Below are 20,531 nucleotides of genomic sequence, written 5' to 3' on the forward strand. Positions count from 1 at the left end.
GGAACCTTCTGGTTTTACTCCCTTTCCCAAAGGCAAGCCAACCATATCGAAGTGTCTAGTTTTTTGTTTTTGTTTTTTGTTTTTGGCGGTACGCGGGCCTCTCACTGCCGTGGCCTCTCCCGCTGAGGAGCACAGGCTCCGGACGCGCAGGCCCAGCGGCCATGGCTCACTGGCCCAGCCGCTCCGCGGCACGTGGGATCCTCCCGGACCGGGGCACGAACCCGTGTCCCCTGCATCGGCAGGCAGACTCTCAACCACTGCGCCACCAGGGAAGCCCGAAGTGTCTAGTTTTCAGAGTGATAAACCTTGCCTTATTGCACAAGAAGGAGGAACTTGGTGTTTATTCAGACCTCTGTGGGGTGTTTACTGCAAAGGAACTATTGAACTTTACCACAGCAGTCAATTCGAGGTGGTTTCTCAGTGCCTGTCTCAGTTTTTCCACAACTGCTCTTTTGCTGCAGAATTAATTCACAACTACAATAAAAATACTTCTGGTTTTCTTCTAAAAGTTGGAGAATATCATTATAGTGTTACGACTCCATTTTCTTCTGTGGATCTCAGTCAATAATTTTGAGCAAAATTATTTTCATTCATTTGTTCACCAAATCATTATTTACTGAGATTCATTCAGTAGTTGCTGTTGAATTATATTTATGACCCATTTTGTCAAATGTGAGGTGTGCCTTACACCATGATAGTGTAGAAAACCAGGTAGGAAAGTATGACCTATACATTTATTATTTGCTCTCTGATGAAACATATAAAAGTTCTCAAATCATCATGCATAACGTAGTAAATGCAAGCTCTGTAGGAAGTTCATTCATTAATAATTGATTCAATAAATGTTATGTGCCAGGGGCTTCCCTGGTGGCACAGTGGTTGGGAATCCACCTGCCAATGCGGGGGACAGGGTTCAAGCCCTGGTCCGGGAAGATCCCACATGCTGCTAAGCCCGTGAGCCGCAACTACTGAGCCCACGTGCCGCATCTACTGAAGCCCGTGTGCTCTATAGCCCGTGCTCCACAACAAGAGAAGCCACCGCAGTGAGAAGCCCGCACACTGCAACAAAGAGTAGCCCCCTGCTCGCTGCAACTAGAGAAAGCCCATGCACAGCAACAAAGACCCAACACAGCCAAAAATAATAAATAAATTTAAAAAAATAAATGTTATGTGCCAGGATCTGGGGATAGGGTAAAGATCAAAAGAAAGGTTGTGGTGGAGTGTACATCCTAAATGAGGAAGACAAGTCAGTTTCAGGAAGTAGAAAGTCCTATGAGAAAGGGAAGGAACCTGATGTAACAGAGTGCCTGGGGTTCTGTAGATCAGAAGGTCAGGAAAGACCTCTCTGGGTTTGTCATTTGAACTAAGGCCAGCCTTGCATATTGGGGAGGGGAGGTAGGCTTTATTTTCAGGGAACTGGGAAGCCGTTAGAAGGTTTTTCTTCTGGAGCATGATGTTTGAGGTCATTTATTAAAAATAGTGGTTGAGGTTTAGAATGCTAAGCAATATTGTGATGATGGTGTTGGAGCCGGGAATGAAAGCAACGTTCACGTTAGAAACTCCCTGTGTAGTTCCGCTCAAGATGTGCCCTGCATCATTATGTGGCTGAAGGCATCCCGTAAATAGTATATCCACCTTCAAAGGGTTTTTAATGTGACTACAGATATTCTATATTAATATAAGTATAGTTCTGTCCATAAAATATAAACAGCTTAATCAGTCCACTGTGAAGTTTTTATGTAAAGCTTATATTTTTTTAACTGTGCCTAGCATAGTGACTTGTGTATTGTACGCATTCAGTTAATGTTTGCTGAATTAATTATATTGAATCTTCTATACTGTCAGTAAAATATCACCCTACGATATAAAATCACATTTAAGACAGAGTATTTTTATGAAAAGACCAAATTATTTCTTAGAAAAAAATTTAGATAAAATGTTAACTGTACTCTGAATATTAATTTTCAATTATAGTCAAAATTAAAAATTGAAATATTGAAAATAAAAATCTAATTCACAGCTATAATTATCTTCTTTATATGCAGTATAGGTGGAAGTCTCTGGAAAGTCCACATGTTAGATAAGGGTTTCATTAGCAACAGTTGGTTTTATCACACTCTATTTAACACATGTGGAAATTCCTTCTTTATTTTATGAGTCTCCCAATCGTTGAACCAACCTCTATTCAGAACTCTTCTACCAACACTGGCGTAGTGGAACGTAGATGATAATAGCATATAATTAGTGATGTTTGTTAAGCTCATTGTCTTACGGGAGACCGAGTTCAAAATATACTTATTGAGTCATCAGACATTTATGGAGAGTGGGCCAAGTGCCATCCACTGTGGTCGGTTCTGGAAGTTAACAGGCTTCTCGCGAGGAACTCACAGTCCAGAGAGCAATCTGGTACGTACTTAGAGCAAGGGTGAGAGTTTTGAAAGATGATCTTTGGGTCTCCCTGAGTCTAAGCTTGGGGAAAGGAGATGGTAATGAGTGAAACTGGGCATTATTTCACAGAAGCCTTCAATGTGGAATTTGGTTAGGTTTTTTTTTTTAAAGACAGATTACAAAAAGGAGACAAAGAAAAAAAAAGGCAGCACGTGCCATCCATCTTCTGGCAACAAGGCCATCTACGTCCCGATTCTCATTTCTACTGATATTACCCTGGGGGTTCCCCAGCTGCCAGTGACTCAGTGTTCACTTGGCAGGAGACCCAGGGACTGGCAACATCCCCCTGCCTCCTCCAACACACAACCCCATGAACCCTGCCCCCTTGGCTCACCAGCCTTGGGGTCTAGGGACCCAAGCTTGCCCTGCATGTCCTCGTGGGCACCACTCCTCCAGACCTTCACATACTCCTGCAGCTTTAGATCTGCTGTCTTCTCGGTTGCTAATAGAGCATCACTTATTCATTGCTTTATCCATTCACTCATTCAATAAATATTTTCTGAATACCTACTAATTTAGGCACTGGATATACAACAGGAAACAAAATGAAGTCCCTCGGGAGAGAGACAATACACGTATACTTTCTTGTGACAAGTAATGTGAAGAATGAAGCACAGCTCAGGGACAGAGAACGCTGGGATGGGGGTAGTGTAGCCTGGTCACGGAAAACCCCTGTGATCAGGCCTGATGTTTGAGCAGAGACCTGAATGAAAGGGAGGGAAGGACTCATTAGAACGTCTGGGGGAGAGGAGAGTGCCAGGCAGAGAGCAGAGGGTGCAAAGGCCAGAGGAGGCCGCAGGAGAGGTGGGAGTTGGCTTGGAATGTTTGAATAGCAAAGATGCCATATGGGAACATGTATATGTATATGTATAACTGATGCACTTTGTTATAAAGCAGAAACTAACACACCATTGGAAAGCAATTATACCCCAATAACTGTATATGTATAACTGATGCACTTTGTTATAAAGCAGAAACTAACACACCATTGGAAAGCAATTATACCCCAATAACTGTATATGTATAACTGATTCACTTTGTTATAAAGCAGAAACTAACCATTGTAAAGCAAGTATACCCCAATAAAGATGTAAAAAAAAAACAGAGCAGAGGCTTATAGAGGGCCTTGGGGCCACGAGGGAACTTTGGGCTTTCCTCTGAGTAGCATAAGAGGCATCTGCCAGGGTCCTGACCTACAGTGGGGGCTTTGCTGGGCTCAGTCCCAATGGTCCTTGACTAGTCTCAGAAGGGAATGTGCAGCGAGTGGAGGCCTAGGTGTTCTGCCCCATCAGCTGTAGGCCTGACTTGATGGGCCTGAACTCCAGTTCAGGATTCTCAGCAGTGATGTGATCAAATGAAAGTGACACGGATAAGGACTTTGAAGCAAGAATAACCCAGAGAATTCCAAAGGATACGTTTTACTTTGGGTGTGAGCCGAATTTTGCTGTAGATTGGAAACTGCATTCACCGATCCAGAGTGTGAGAGCCATGAGGAGACTTTTTCATACAACAGTAAGAAATCTGAAGTCTGGAAAGGCAGTCCGCTTTTGCTAAAGTTCACTTACTAAGTATTAGGTGCAGATACAGGATTAAAATCCAGGCCTTCCGGGGCTTCCCTGGTGGCGCAGTGGTTGAGAATCTGCCTGCCAATGCAGGGGACACGGGTTCGAGCCCTGGTCTGGGAAGATCCCACATGCTGCAGAGCGACTAGGCCTGTGAGCCACAACTACTGAGCCTGCGTGTCTGGAGCCTGTGCTCCGCAACAAGAGAGGCCGCGATAGTGAGAGGCCCGCGCACCACGATGAAGAGTGGCCCCCGCTTAAAAGAAAAAAAAAAAAAAATCCAGGCCTTCCTCCTCCTGATCTTGGCTCTTGAAGAATGGGGTGACATACATGGGTTAAGGAGGAGAAACACTGTGATATTTGGCCTGAGATTAGCTACCTAATAAGAACCAGGACTGTCAGGGTTAATGACTTGGAGCATGCCCAGAAAACCTCCTTAAATATCAGCATTCATTTGGTCAAGAGATGCTCATGGAGCAACTCCTGTGTTCTGGTTACTGACTGCGTGTGGTGCAGGGGGAACAGCGAGCTGTGTTCACAGGGTGGACAGGGAGCTTATGCTCTAGTAATGGGGGCAAAAAATTACATCATAAATAATAAGTGTGGGACTGCCCTGGTGGCGCAGTGGTTAAGAATCCACCTGCCAATGCAGGGGACATGGGTTCGAGCCCTGGTCTGGGAAGATCCCACGTGCCGCGGAGCAACTAAGCACGTGCGCCACAACTACTGAGCCTGTGCTCTAGAGCCCGCGAGCCACAACTACTGAGCCCGCGTGCCACAACTACTGAAGCCTGTGTGCCTTGAGCCCATGCTCCACAACAAGAGAAGCCACCACAATGAGAAGCCCGCGCACCGCAGCGAAGAGTAGCCCCCGCTCGCCTCAACTAGAGAAAGCCCGCAAGCAGCAACGAAGACCCAACACAGCCATAAATAAATAAATACATAAAATTTATATAAAAAAAAATAAGTGTGACTCGTGGCATAAAGACACACAGGTTGCTAGGAGAGAGGTTCGTGAGTCAGAGGGTCAGTGAAGGCTCCCCTGAGAAATGTCTTGTAAGATGGGACCAGAGACGAGAGGAACTTGTCTGGAGAAGATGCTTGCCAGAAAGGAAAACCCAAGCAGGGAGGTTGAGGAAAGAAGGAGTTGGGTTGTTTTTGAAGGACAGAAAGCAAGCCCTGTTATTGGTCAAAGTGAGCAGGGGAGAGACGGTGGAAGGAAAAGCTGTAAGCTGGACCAGCAATTATGCTGTGCCCTGAGGGAAGTGGTAAGGGTTTGATACTTGATTCAAAGAGCAGGCTTTGCAAAAAAGAGGAATGACATGAACTGATTTGCATTTAGGTATCATTCTAGGAGTTTCCTGGTGAAGGAGTTGGAAGAAGCAAGAATGCATAAAGGAAGAGATAACAGGGCCTTCGATCGGGTGGTGGCAGTGATGTTCAAGAGAAGTGGACAGAGTAAAGACAGGTTTTGAGGGCAGAACCAGCAGACGTTGGTAACTGAGAGCGTGTGGGAAAATGTGGTCCAAGATCCTCCAAGATTTTAGCATGGATGGTGCTAGTATTCATATAGGTAAGGAAGACTTTTCCTAAGTTCCGTTCATGAGTTCAGTTTTGGACATGTTACATTTGAGTTGCAGGTAAGATATCCCAGGGGAAAGGGCAGGTAGGCTTTTGGACAGATGAGTGTGGAGCTCAGATGATAAATTTAGAATGGAGATGTAAATTTGAGAGTCCTTAGCTTGTAGTTGGTAATAAAGTCCTGGAGAGGATAGAGACCAAACAAAGAAGGTGACTTAGGAGCATGCTTTGGAGATTTCCACATTTAAGGGTGGTTAGAGAAACATACGGAGAAGTAGCAGCCCTGGAGGTAGGAGAAAAGCCAACGGTGTGATGTCATTCATGAAAGGTACATGGTATTAGCAAGAAAGCTTTGTTTGCCTGCTCCTTGCTGAGCCCTTTCTGAAGATTTAGGTTCAATTTCTTTCTCCAATTAAACTTACAAGTGCAACCGTGATGTAGTTTAACCTATAAACTTTTGGGTGAAATGGGATTAGAAATTGCTGAAAATCTTTTTTTGAATTCCATGTCATAGTTGTTGATGCTAAATTAGAACAGAATAAATGCACGAATCATACCTTCACAAAAAAATCATGATAGAATAGCATATCTGAAGGTCATGTTCATTATCATGCTGGTTACTCCTCTATTCCTACTATCAATTCCACTGCTGCCTTCCAATTTGGAAGGTCTTTGAACTTTTAAAAGCATTTGCATATACATTTTTTATTTAAATTTTTAAAAAATTTTTATTTATTTTTAAAATTTTATTTATTTTTTAAAGATTTATTTATTTTTGGCTGCATCGGGTCTTAGCTGCAGCATGCGGGATCTTCATTGTGGCGTGCAGGATCTTTCGCCACGGCACGCAGGTTTCTCTCTAGTTGCGGCGTGCAGGCTTCTCTCTAGTTGTGGTGCACAGGTTTTTCTCTTCTCTAGTTGTGGCACGCAGGCTCCAGGGCGCGTGGGCTTTGTAGTTGTGGCGTGCGGGTTCCAGAGCGCGTGGGCTCTGTAGTTTGCAGCAGGCAGGCTCTCTAGTTGAGGTGCGTGATCTCAGTAGTTGTGGCACACAGGCTTAGTTGCCCCACAGCATGTGGGATCTTAGTTCCCTGACCAGGGATCAAATCCACATTCCCTGCGTTGTAAGGTGGATTCTTTACCACTGGACTACCAGGGAAGTCCCCATATATACTTTTTAAAAATTGAGACATAATTGATGTATAATGTATGAGTTAGGTATACAACAAAATGATTTAATATATGTATGTGTTGTGAAATGCTTACCACAATAAGTCTACTTAAATTAACATCCATCAAATTAACGCATAGTTACAAATTTTTTTTCTTGTGACGAGAATTTTTGAGATCTACTCTCAGCTACTTTCAAATATACAATACAGTATTATTAACTATAGTCACCATGTTGTACATTACATTCCCCAGGACTTATTTATTTTATAACTTTATTTTAAAGCATTACTAGGTCATATGTTATCTATGTGACAGGCATTTTAAAGCTATTTTCTTTTCCAGGACACTATAAGGAAAGTATATAATTTAAAAGAGAGTTGCTTGGATAGCTAGCAGAAGACTCAGAGGATTACCCTGGCTCTTATTACAATTGCATTTTAGCTCGTTAAAATTGAAGAGAAAAGACACCTGTTATTTGAGGTTGCCTTTAGCCTCCCCACTTGGGAGCTCAGCTTAGCCCATTCTGTGTGTGACAGTGGACCCTGAGGGAGCATCACATCCTTGTTTTTGTATTTTCCTACAGGAAAAGACACAGTGGAAATTCACCAGTAGTACATGAAACTAATGTGCAAAATTAAAATCACCCTTGTGTGCGCATTGTCAAATTAGAGGGGATTAACTACATTTATACTTTCTCTAATCTTCTAATGTAGTCTTTTCATTTTTTAACATTTTTCTTCATATTAAAAGATTATTTAAGATTCAGGAATGACCTTATTTATAGTATGAAGTTATCAAAACACTTAATAATGCTATTATGTCCATAGTACTTTCTTAAGTTATGATTGAAAAGTATATAATAAAAAACTCTCCTGGACTTTGAGTCCTTTGGGAGTTTGTACCTTGCTGCCCAGGGTCCCCTGTGTCAATGAGAATCCTCCAGACCTCCTTTGGCACCTTTCTTTTGTTATTTGAATGGAAGGTGAACTTACCACTGGTTTTATCCGTCCTGGCATAAGTGTCCATCAGTTACATAAGACCTTCACAGCAATGTGTCCTAAGAAGTAGTGCCAGATACTGCTGGCTATATTTGATGATATGTCTTCTTGCTCGCTCCCAACCAAAAAACAATTTTTTTTCCCACATCTGTGCCTCTGCGTGAACCATTTCTGAAGATAACCTTTGAGGAGAGAAGTGGGGCCGTTTTCTGGTTCAGAGAGGACTTTTTATAAACTAGTCATGGAAGTTGACTTCCCTGTGGATAACTATGTCTGGTGCAGAAGATGAATGAGAAATAACTGTCAGCCCTGGATTACTGTGCTGGGGACTCCAGTAACTTTTCTGCAAGTGCAGTTCTTTTAGAATGTCAGCCATCTTTCTGTACAACTGCAGTACATTGAGTGACAGTCCCTAAGCTGCCTTGTGGTATGTCAGACACACATTATAGCATGATATTATTCCTGCAGAGTGGGAGAAAGCCTTTTTTTTTTTTTTTTTCTGTCGAGGTGCACATATAAAAGCAGTCTGTGGAAAGAGGCAGAGTGCCATTTTTAAATTTAAGTGTAGGCACCAGAAAGGTTTATATGGTCCTTATCCTTTAGTTCTATAGTTTAGCCGATGCGATTTGAGGAATTGCTAATTAAAGGTTAACTTTTGAAAGGCTGGCTCCCGGACCTGCTGGACCATCTCTGAGTGGGATCCCATCTCTTACCTGCATTTTCTCTTCCGTTCATTCCAGAATCCCTATCACCTGGCTGAAGTGGCTCCCCTTCAAAGATATTTTTTAAATATAGAGTCAACTTTTGATTATCTGGGCTATTTATGATTTAAATGAGATTTTGTTTGAAAAAAAGAGTCTCATTGCCCAGGGATAATTTGAAAATCACTGGAGAATTCGAGCTTTACACCCTAAAAGCTATGTGATCTTGGTCAAGTTACTTAACCTCTCTGAGTCTTAGTTCACTCTCCCTAGCGTGGGACAGCATGACTTCCTTGGAAGCATGGTTGGGTTATAAAAGGTCATGTAAGTAAAGGGTCTGGTACAGTGTGAGGCACGAAGTGGAAACAGTATGAGACAGCAAGTCTGGGCGTCCTGTCATTCCAGAACACAGCCAGATGGGGAGTGTTCAATGACAGTAGATAATCCAGTCCTTTTCCTGGCCTTTTTCTCCACTGGCTCCCACCACCATGCCTTTGTTTTGCACACACAGTCTGTGGGATACAACTGTTATCTCTGCCTGTTACCTAAGATGAAATCCTTTCTTGGGGTGTCGGGGGGAGGGTGCAAGCACTTTTCGTTCTAGACCCACCTTGATTACACCTCTTCTGTGGCATCTTCCCCTGCCTCTCCTGGGAGAGTTGGTTGCACTTTCCTGCACCTTCGAGATGCTTTGCTTATGCCAGCAGTTAAGCCTGACCCACAAAGAGTGACTTTTCTACCTTCTGTCTCTGTTCTAGACTGAAGTGTATAAGTAGTGAAAGTGGACCTAATGCCTCCCCCAGGACAACAAAAAGAGTTGAATGGAGAGTGGAAGGGGAATTATTTTTTTCTATTGGTGGTGGTACCACCAGGAATGTTACCAAAAAATAGAACCACTTCAGCTTTTTGGAGACCAGTGGACAGGGGTCTCAAGAAAGGCAGCAGCCCCACAAGCAGTAGGGGTATAGGATGAAGAGATACAAACTAACTACTACGCATAACATAAAGATAAGCAACCAGGATATTCTGTATAGCATGGGGAGTTATAGCCATTATCTTGTAATGAAACTAATTCTGAAACTAATATAATATTGTAAATCAGCTATACTTCAATAAAAAAACAAAAGAAGTACTGCCTCCCCACGCCCAGAAAGGTTCTTTCTCTGTCTTCTCGGGGCAGGGGCAAGGTAGACGCACCAAGCAGCCAAGTTTCTGCTCCCAAGTCTGCTAAGATCCTGCTATTAAGTTTCTTCTGTGACCAGGCTCCTCTAGACACCTGCTCTGGCCCCCTAGGGACTCCATACCGGAAGCAAGCCCTCTTACCTGATGAATGGTGTGAGCTCCTTATGGCCAGTTGTGGTGTTCTATTATGTTTAAGACTCCTCTCTAATTTTTGAATTGTCAAATTCAGTTGAATTAAAACAGCAGCTCTGAGGGGTTTATGAACCCCTGTAGTAGCATCAGGTGGGATAGTGTCACCTTGGTTGACGCGCAGGTCTTATCAAGCCAAAGGTATTATCTAGTTCAGAGGAAGAGCTACCCTAGACTTAGTAGCTTTCTTCTCTTTTTTGTAAAAAAGAGTCCCATTGCCAGGGATAATTTGAAAATCACTGGAGAATTCGAGCTTTACACCCTAAAAGCTATGTGATCTTGGTGAAGTTACTTAACCTCTCTGAGCCTTAGTTCACTCTCCCTAGCGTGGGACAGCATGACTTCCTTGGAAGCATGGTTGGGTTATAAAAGGTCATGTAAGTAAAGGGTCTGGCACAGTGTGAGGCACGAAGTGGAAACAGTATGAGACAGCAAGTCTGGGCATCCTGGCATTCCAAAACATAGCCAGATGGGGAGTGTTCAATGACAGTAGATAATCCAGTCCTTTTCTTGGCCTTTTTCATTTTGATGTTTTGAAACATCCATGAAGGTATCTTAATAAAACTGAAAGTTGAACACTTGAATGCCTGGCAGTGACAAATAATCGGCTTCCCAAACATAGTTCATAACTCAGCTGTGTATCTAGATATTACTCCCCGGTCTCTCTGAAAATACTGATCAATAAAGTATGAGCTGTCAGGCTCAAAACCCAATAAGTGTCTTCAGTTTCAATTTTTAATGTTTTAGCAAATCACATTTGGTTGGCATAGAGATAAAAATGAATATCAGAAAGTGGTGAATACTGTCTTCATTATGAGTACAGAGGATTACCATTCTCTTTTAAAAATTTTCTGAATAATTCTGACAAATATTAAAACTTTGAGGGCCAATGGACCCAAAGAATTTTACAGGAATAATATATTCAAATAATATGAAAAAAGAAGAAGTCATTTCTTAAGTACTTTCTCAACATTGTAAGTTGTCTTTATTGGTACTTTATAAAAAGTAAATTTATTCTTTATGAATTTTTTTTAGTTTATTATAAACATTTGTCATGGTACTGAAGTTTTGATAAACATACCTTTCTAAAGGCTGCAATGTGGTCTGCTACCAACGTTTTCAAATTATAGTTTTTAATTAATTAAAAAGGAAATATTGATTCTTGTGATATTTAAAACTTTCCTTTGCAATTTCTTTGCAATCTTGGGAAAGAAAAGCCTGTTTTTCAGATGTATCACTGGATATTTTGGAATTATTTTAATGAAGCTTAACATTTAAAGTGAAGATCGGGTCACACTTGTTAACTTGTCAAGGGGCAGATAACCATCCCCGAAAGTTTTCTGAAGGAATTTTTTTTCTCTTAGAAGCTTCACGGTGTCAGACACTTGGGGATTATTTTTGCTTTTCTTCTAATGTTACAACAGTTAACATCTGGAGTACATTTATTATCTTTTCGTAAAAGGATTTATCTTTATTAGCATCTCATCCAGTGGTAGAGAGAAACACAGGAAGACTGTCAGGTTTAATACAATCTTTTGGATATAAATATGGAAGAAAGTAGTCAGAAAAAAGTCTTTATCTAGAAAGGGGATTTTCTTTGTTAACATTTTGCTCCATGCATGCATTTTGGAGGAATTATCAGTTATGGAGACCACATGATAAAACTTTTAATTTCTTATAGCCTGAAGCTAGTGCAAGGTCTGATGGGGACCAGGGCTCCTTACTGGGACTCTGTGCCCGGAGGTGAGTGAGCGACAGTGTGGGATGACATCAGGGCCCTGGAGGACATGGTCACCTGGAAGGTGGCTTTCTATGATTATTTTTATTATCTGTTTATTCTTTCAGGGATCTAACGAAGTTCCTTTAAATTCCTAACAGTTTATTGTCAGGGATTTGGCAGGCCATTGCTTTTGTTAACCTGATTATATAAAGCAGTTGTCTTATTTTGCCAAAGCTTCTCCAGTAAATACTTATAATGCACAGTAAAGATAGGCTGCTACTCTGGTGAAACACTCACTGTAAAAAAGTTTGCAGATCACTTTGTTGAGGAGGCTCTTTAGCAGGATTGCCTCTCATTCCTCCAGGTCTTTGCTCTCCACCCAAATCCCCAAAAGGAAATGCCCTTAGTTAGAAGCTCATTGTCGAAAAGAAAAATTAATTTCTCTGCACTTCTGTAATTGTAAAACTACATTATGTTCTGCTTGGAATGAAAGGAGGTCTATAACCTTGCAACCACTGATCTTGCCTGTCATTTTCCTTTTTGAAAACCTTTTCTAAGAGTCTGAGCCTCAACTAACTCATAACGCTATGTAATCTCACATTATTATAAATAAACCATAAGAAGAATTTTCAGATGAGTTTTTCAGGGCGAACTTTTGCCCTTTGGTCATGCTTTGAAATGCAAAATGAACAGCTGAGAATATTATCCTTCAGTTGAGAAAGAAACTCCTGTTCTTCTGAAATCATATTGATATTCTAAGGAAAATTGTTAATATATTTGCGAGAAAAGGGCTCTTACATTTACATTATCTAGAATTTTCCTGTATTCTTTTTTCCTGTATTTCACTCCTGTGTATGTATCAGGGTTTATACAGCAACTGTATAGTCGTTGGGAAAAATATAAAGTATGGAAAAGTATTTCACCCTTTTAGGGCAGAAAAGAAACTGTAGGTCTTTTTTTTTTTTTAACATCTTTATTGGGGTATAATTGCTTTACAATGGTGTGTTAGTTTCTGCTTTATAACAAAGTGAATCAGTTATACATATACATATGTTCCCATATCTCTTCCCACTTGCATCTCCCTCCCTCCCACCCTCCCTATCCCACCCCTCCAGGCGGTCACAAAGCACTGAGCTGATCTCCCTGTGCTATGCAGCTGCTTCCCACTAGCTATCTACCTTATGTTTGGTAGTGTATATATGTCCATGCCTCTCTCTCGCTTTGTCACAGCTCACCCTTCCCCCTCCCCATATCCTCAAGTCCGTTCTCTAGTAGGTCTGTATACAGACTGCCAACAAACACATGAAAGAATGCTCAACATCATTAATCATTAGAGAAATGCAAATCAAAACTACAATGAGCTATCATCTCACACCAGTCAGAATGGCCATCATCAAAAAATCTAGAAAGAAACCGTAGGTCTTTAAAAGCTACTCGAGGCTATTAGCATTGAAACACTTTTTCTCCCACCTCCCCACAGCCAAAAAAAAAAAAACCAAAAAGAAGAAGAAAGAAAGAAAAAAGAAACTAGTAAAAATGTAATCTCAGCAGGTATGACCTTGGAACATTTTATAGTAAATTTGCTTTGCAAATTTTGCTTTGTTATTTTAAAACTTGGGCTCAAAAGTCAGTATTCCTTTTTCTTCAGCAGCAGCAGTTGAAAGCCAGATCCTTTAATAGATTTCCCTGCAGGACTCCCAGGCACTCCCTCACTGAGAACCTATTTCTAAATCGGAAACCTTTCAGCTGTGTTGAAGGCAGTCTCACAACATGGCTCATTCATCAATAATCCTCTGATGCTAAGTGAGTGGGTAGGAGAAGGCCCTTTAATTATCAATTCTAAGAGGATCTGACCTTTATGATCCATTCTAGCTCTATCATCTTGTGATAGTATGTCTTCCTTATGTGAAGTTGGTGGTGCAAGACTCTGAAATGCATGAAAAGAAAGAAGGAGGGGTTACCTGTCGGTAAGTGTCCCCCAGCCCTATTGTGTTTATCATAAAAATATCAATCATATAACATTAAAGGCCTTTGGGGAAATTCCCATAATTCCTTTGTAGCAGAAAGGCTGTTTTGTCTGGGTAGTGTTTTAGAAGGATAGGTCATTGGGTGTGGTCTTTTGAGTGTGGTCATGTGGACTCAACCACATGACTTTTCAAGTTTGTTTACAAATGGTTGAGCCAAGGGAACTCAAATCTGTAGAGGGAACTCTAGACCAAAATCATGGTACAGTTTCCATACCCTTAACTGTGTTTCCCTGGAACAGTCATAGGTGAGGCTCTTTGGCTACTGGATTTGGGAGTATTTAGGTTTAAACTTTTTTGTTTTAGAGATTTTCTGATATATTCATTGTTTTGTATATTTATTAGGTTTAAATTTTCTGATTAGAGTGACTCAGAGTGCTGTCCAATTGTTTTCTCTTTGGAAGTTTCAAAAATTCTGTTTCCCTTTGTGAAAATAAGAAAGAATGCAAAGATGTGAAGGGTAGGTATTCCAGTGTCTCAGAGAATTGAAAATTTACAGTTAGTTTCCACTTCTCAGGATAAGTTTCCCTTCACAGGTGGACATTTTCATAATGAGTATATGGGAGTGGAAGGGAGAAAGGCAAGTTCCACCCAAGAAGAGGAGAGTGAAATTTTAAATGTCAGTAACATCCTTATACTGTACACTAGTGGAGATCATCATGTCCACTTCAGTAATCTCCAAATGAAGGGGCCGTGAGGGAGTTGATGTTCAGGTGAGCAATAAGGCCTGCTTAAGATGTTGCAAAATGTGAAAGGAACTAGGATTATTCTGGAAAAGAGAAAGTATATTAAGAGCTTTCAAATGTAAGAATCAGATACCTCCCTCTTTAGGGAAAAAAACAATTCGAAAGGATATGTGCTTAAATTACAACATTAGGAAATTAGCTATATAGACACTTCCTAAGTTGATAACCTACAGAATGAATAATCAAGAGAGGTATTATACCTGTCCTTAGGGAAAATGGGACCTATTTTCAGAGTATGACAATTCATTGCTTAGATAAGTTCAGTGTCTGTTGATGTTACATGTGCATTCTTGATTATGTGTGTTTTCACTCCCTAATCTAAACTCATATAGCCCTATTTTTTCTACTTCTGATAAGGTGATTGATTTAGTGAGTGGCATAATTAGATAACCATGCTTTCTCAATCTTGTCACTAGAAACAATGACTATTAATTTTTATGTACATTAAGTACATATTTGATTTTTTAAAATAATTCCAGTACTTAAAACATATGTGCATCAATCAGTTCTAAACACTAAAATCACTAAGACTGAAAAAAAGAAGCATTTCAGTATCCTTCCAGAAAGCATATTTATCGCAGTTTATGTGAATTACATCAACCTCTGCAGGTATGTGTGCTTACAAAATTATATAACTCATGGCACTCACTGAATGGTGGTAATTTTAACACTGATCACTACGTTAAAGGAGAAGACAAGAAAACTTATTAAAAAAGCAACTGCTCATCATTAATCTAATAAAGGTAAATTGAATATAAATATAAAATAAACATAATTTGAAAATACTACTATATTCTAGCTTCATTATGTTTAGGTAATTAGATAAGCCAATGATATCTTCATGGCCTCTCAACAAATTAGAACCTTAGGATATAATTTTAGGTTATAACTATAGATTGTTAGATTTGGGTAGACTATAGAAGGCCTTCTAATGTAGTCCTCTGATTTTACATATGAGAGAACAAAGAGTTAGAATTGGGATCCAGTCATACTGCAGGATATTAGTGGAACATTAGTGGAAGCAGGAAGCAGATTGGGAAGGGCCTGAGGGGTCTCCTGATTCTCAGCCCAGGGCATGTTCTACTGTAGTGCATGGTCCAGAATGCCAGGTGTAGACTTTGAAAAGGGCAGTGAAGGCACATGCTGGGAGTAGTGATGCGCAGAGTAGATATATCCGTGCTTGTACCATTAGGGGAAGAGGGAGGTGTGAGCCTGCAGAAAAGGATTAAGGAAAGCTTGCAGCAGGAACTTTGATTCACCAAGCCAGCTCCACTGTACATGACCCCTGTGAAAGGTGGCCTTTCCAAATGGAAAGGTAAATATTACTTTAGAACTTGAATTTCATCTTTCTGTGAAGGAAAATGCCTAACATTTGTTAGTATGTACTCTGTGTACCTTGCTAGGTACTTTGTCCATGCCTTCTCACTTGATTCTCACTGCACCATGTGAGGTGACAATTGTGCATCTAAGAATATTCTAGAAAAGTGAAGGAACTTGTCCTTGGTTGCTCATCGAGTAAGGGGTCTGTCACTGGAGCTCTTGCTCCTTTGACATTATGTTGCCTCCCTCAACGCACAACTGTATCATCATCTTATAAAAAATTGAAAGTAAACGTCATATACTTGAGAGTAATATAGAAGGTTAATGTGGATCCCAGGGCCCTCCACCAAAATTTTTGAGTATGGTAGGAGGAAAGCAGTGACACAGCTCTAGAATTTTGAGAAACCATTACTTTTAGATATAGGAGATCACAGCCAGATTTTAACACCATCAATAGATTCTGATGATTCACTGAATTTCAGATTTTCCCAGAAATTTCAAACTTTCTCAGTAAAATTTCCAGGTGAGTTGTGCTACGTAAAGGACATATGTTCAAACTTCTGTGGGCTCATTACATGGGCCCACTTTGTCACAATAAAGCTATAAATTCTCCACCCAGTTCCTTGTGAATATGCTTCCTTAGGAAGGTTTAACCAGGTAAAAATTGCTCGTATTGACAATTGAGTTACTAATAAAAGTTATTCTGCTTACAAGTACATTAAGCACACCTCCAGAATGGCCAGAAGTGTTTTGATTTCTTGGGTGTTCTGCTTAACTAAAAATTACTCTGAATGCTTTATCAGTTTCCAAAAAACTGTAGGAAAAATTAAATGCCCAACAGCCTTCAAACTATTTTTGACTACATAATTTAATTTTTCTTTGATTATAAAATTTCAGCCCTGACAGACATAATTATTAAATCATACAATTTTACTTATTTTATCTCAGTTATTTGGATTCTGGAGAAACAAGATCTAGTTATTTTTGTTCTTTCTTTTTTTTTCTTTTACTTTATTTTCATTGAAGTATAGGTAATTTATAATGCTGTGATAGTTTCAGGTGTATACAGCAAAGTGTTTCAGTTATACATATATGTATTTATTCTTTTTCAGATTCTTTTCCATTATAGGTTGTTATAAGATATTGAGTATGGTTCCCTGCGCTATACAGTAGGTCCTTGTTGTTTATCTATTTTATAGGTCGTAGTGTGTATCTGCTAATCCTGAACTCCTAATCTATCCCTATCCCCAACCCCCCAGTCATCTAGTTTTAACCAGGAAGCATTCTGAAGTTCTTCACTGTAGCTGAATAGCAAACTTGACTGAGTCCCGTTTTGGTGAAATGCCGGGTGCCTTGTGTCATGTCGGGTGAGTGTGAGCTGCGTTCTGCAGGGTGCTATCATGCAGAGGGCAGGAGAAGCAGAGGGTGACATCAGCGTTTGGGGCAACACCACCACGTTCTGTGTGGTCTGAAGTATGTCATTTAATCTCAGTGAGCCATTAATGAATTGACAAAGTGAGGTTAGTACTACCTGCTTCACTGGATTACTCTGAGGTTCAAATGATAAAGTATGTGAAAAAGCTTGCTAAGTTAGCTTTCTTTATACCCTTAAGAGTGTGAACCCTGCCTTTCTTATGAATATTTCTCCTCCATATCATGGGGGGATTGCATTGCATATACTAGGTGCTTAATAAATGCTGATAATGGATTGGGACTGTGAAAAAAAATACGGCTCGGCAAGGAACACGGGTCCACTAAGATCAGATATCCACTCATTTCCTGGCAGATTCCTTTGGCTGGAATCCACTCCAATGCTGAGGTTGCTCTGATCCTCCAAGGCAGCCCCTTGAGTGTTCGGTCCCTCTGCCCTGGACTTTGCTCTCCTTCATTAGAGCAGGATTTCTCAACCTTCCCACTATTGATTGTTTGGACCAGATAATCCTTTGTTGTGGAAGGTCGTCCTGTGCATTTTCGGATGTTTAGTCTCATCTGCCAGTAACTTCAGCGTTAAGAGCAGACCAAGTTGAACCGTAAAAAATATCTCCTGACATTGCCTCTTGGCCTCTGGGGACAAAGTTGCCAGCAATTGAGAATCACTGTATATCCAGCATCCCTGGATTTGTATGTAATAATCAGCTTGCCTGTATCTCCTCCCAACCGGACTGCCAGCCCCTAGGAGGCTGCACTGTGTCTTTCTCTGAGCCTCAGCTCCCACACAGGGCAGAGGTGCATTGAATATGGAAAGAAAAGGAAAAGACACTTAAAGAACTAATCAATTATAGTAACTGTGTTGGTTCATCATATGAATTTTTTGTTTTCTTCTGGACCAAAAGGGCAAGGACCCGCCATAATCTCAAGTCTCTTTTCTGAAACCATTAGTGCTACCACCTTCTCAATCTTCCTTTCCCCCATGCCCTGATAGTTGACGGAATTATGCAGTGTGTTCACTCAAAGTGGCATTGGATACTTGAGACTTTAGGCTTCAAGGTCCAGGCAGAGATCAAAGGTGCCTCTTTCTCTCCACCTTTTTTTTAAAACTTTATAACACTTTCTGCACCCAGTCTTCAAATACCACCTGTACCCTGAAGATTCCTAAAAATGTATCTTTAGCTTAGAACCTCCCTATTAATTCCAGAATCATGTTTCCTAGCCCTACTAGAGATCTTGTCTTATATATTTCACAAACTCTGGAAACAAAAACCCAGCGTGTATCCAGTTGAAATCATGATCTTACTTCCTTGCCCCTTTTCAACTTCCTTCAGGATTCTTTATCCCAAGGACTGGTGCAGGGCTCTGGAGTCAGAATCTTCCTTTGTTCTTTGATAACTCAGTGACCTTGGGCATATTATTTCTGCTCTTGTTGCCTCATCGTCCTCCTCTGTCAAACGGATACCAATCTTCCAGGGTTATTGTGAAGATCAAATTAAGTAATGCATGTAAATCACTTAGAAAATATTGCCTGGCCTGCTTAATAAATGGTAGATGTTGTTATTGTCCAAAAACATGCCTTCACCAGGTACCTGAGAACCATCTCTTACTCCTTCGCTCACCATTTCCCTGGTCCCACCCAGCAAATCCCTACAAATCCCTTTTGTTAATCCCACCTGTCATTTCAGTTCAGTGAGGCCCATTCTTATCCATTTTAAGTGCAATGGCTGCAGTGAAGGCTTTGGTCCTTTCTTGCTTAGATTGTTACAGCAGTCCCTAAAACCAGCCTTTCTGCCTCTAGTTCCACCTTCAGCCTATCTATTCGTTGTCTTGCTTCCTGGGTGGGGATACTCCTTAGTGTTTCCCATTGCCTTTATAATGAAGGTCAGCCTCTCAAGCATGACGTGGATGGCCCTTGGTGACCTGCTTACCTTTTAGGCTCACCATGGGTAATATCCCAACGTGCTTTAGCAATCAGACCCTAACATGCCAGGTTCACTGATGCTTCCATGCCTATGCTAACTGTTCCCTCCTCCTTGTTTTTTCTCTTTTCTTTGTGAAGCTAACATCTATTCATCTTTAAGTCAAAGTTCCACTGTCTCTTTATCTTAGAAGCAGTACTTGACCGCCCTTTGCTGAAATAATTTGTCCACTATGTGCCTGTGCTCTTACCATAGTAACACTCTGCATAGGTATCTTCTGGCACTTACTATGATGACTTATGTTTCTTGATTGTGTTTCCCACTAAATTGTGAATTTTTTTTTTTTTTTTTTTTTTTTTGGCCTTGTCACACAGCTTGTGGGATCTTATTTCCCCGACCAGGGATGGAACCTGAGCCCTCAGCAGTGAAAGCACGGAGTCCTAACCACTGGACGGCCAGGGAATTCCCTAAATTGTCAATTTTTGACATTGCATTCATTTTGATTTCTCATTCATTTTGGTTTCCCTAGTGAGTAGCTCATTTCTTGGCACAAAATAAGGTGACGACTGTAAATAACTATTTATAGTTGAGTAAAGCTAGGATTCCATAAGATTGAGTCAGGCAGTGTAGACTCACAAAACTGCAGGAACAAAACTGAATCAGAATAAATGGACAGAATTAACCAGCAAAATTAGGAATGAAGAAACCATGTAGGTATCTCTATTGGATAGAATCCAGCAGTCAGTAGATACAGAAGCTTAAAGCTGAGATCAGGTTAGAAGTCTTAACAGAGAAAGCTCATCTGTAATAGATAATAGAGGGAGGAATTCCAAAGGGTCTGGGTGTTCAGGCATGCTGCCTTCTCTTACTGTCGCTGAGCACGCGGGAGACACACCAGAAGGAAAAGTGAATCAATGCTTATAATAGAGTGCTATTTAAAAAGGTATACACCTAGTGTTATGGCAACAGAGATGAAGTACTTTTGCAACAAATGGAGTCATTGCCTGGGGGCCAGAAATGACCAGCTCAACCATCAAAGGCACATGCGCAGTGGGCAGATGTTATACAGCAGTTTCGAGCCTCCAGTGCCAGTAACAGCTGTGTATAAAGAGCTGATCAAAGATGGTGTTCAGCGGGCCACGCTGCCTTGGGATCACGTGGCCCGAGCCACAAAAGGTACCAGTGTTGTGTCATTTTCTACCTAAGCGTTTTTAGACTAGTTCGCTGCTAAAAGCAGTAGTCTCAAGAGTTCTTTTTCAGGAAGACCATTTTTCAGGCCTGACATACAAAGTGGGGAAACGTGGTGTACAGCTTTCTCAACATTAAGGAGGTGACCAAAATATCATTTAGTGACATCACTAATTATTTTAACCCATGATTCCATCGAAGGAACCATGTTGTTTTCTGGTTGGGCAAAGGAACACATTTCTTTGTTGTTCAAATATGTGCCTTTTATAAATTACATTTGAAAATTCTCTAGTCATGTTTTATCGTTTGAAATGTCATCTCATCTTCTCAGGAAGGATTTCTCTCCCTCTTT

At 40.8% G+C, this 20,531-nt stretch overlaps 1 protein-coding gene across 2 annotated transcripts in view; it reads left to right on the plus strand.

Annotated features, from left to right (window-relative positions):
• TMEM200A (transmembrane protein 200A) overlaps positions 1–20,531 on the plus strand; it is a 72,765-nt gene that overhangs the window by 10,650 nt on the left and 41,584 nt on the right. Inside the window, exon 2 of one of the 2 annotated variants that reach the window (XM_073789587.1) lies at positions 13,424–13,518. The exons of the other annotated variant lie outside the window; for it this stretch is intronic. The gene's annotated coding sequence lies outside the window, so the exon portion shown is untranslated. The remainder of the gene's footprint in view (positions 1–13,423; positions 13,519–20,531) is intronic. 2 annotated transcript variants of the gene reach the window in all.

This window comes from Tursiops truncatus, chromosome 12 (genome assembly GCF_011762595.2).
Source record: "Tursiops truncatus isolate mTurTru1 chromosome 12, mTurTru1.mat.Y, whole genome shotgun sequence".
In the NCBI taxonomy this organism is placed as follows: Eukaryota; Metazoa; Chordata; class Mammalia; order Artiodactyla; family Delphinidae; genus Tursiops; species Tursiops truncatus.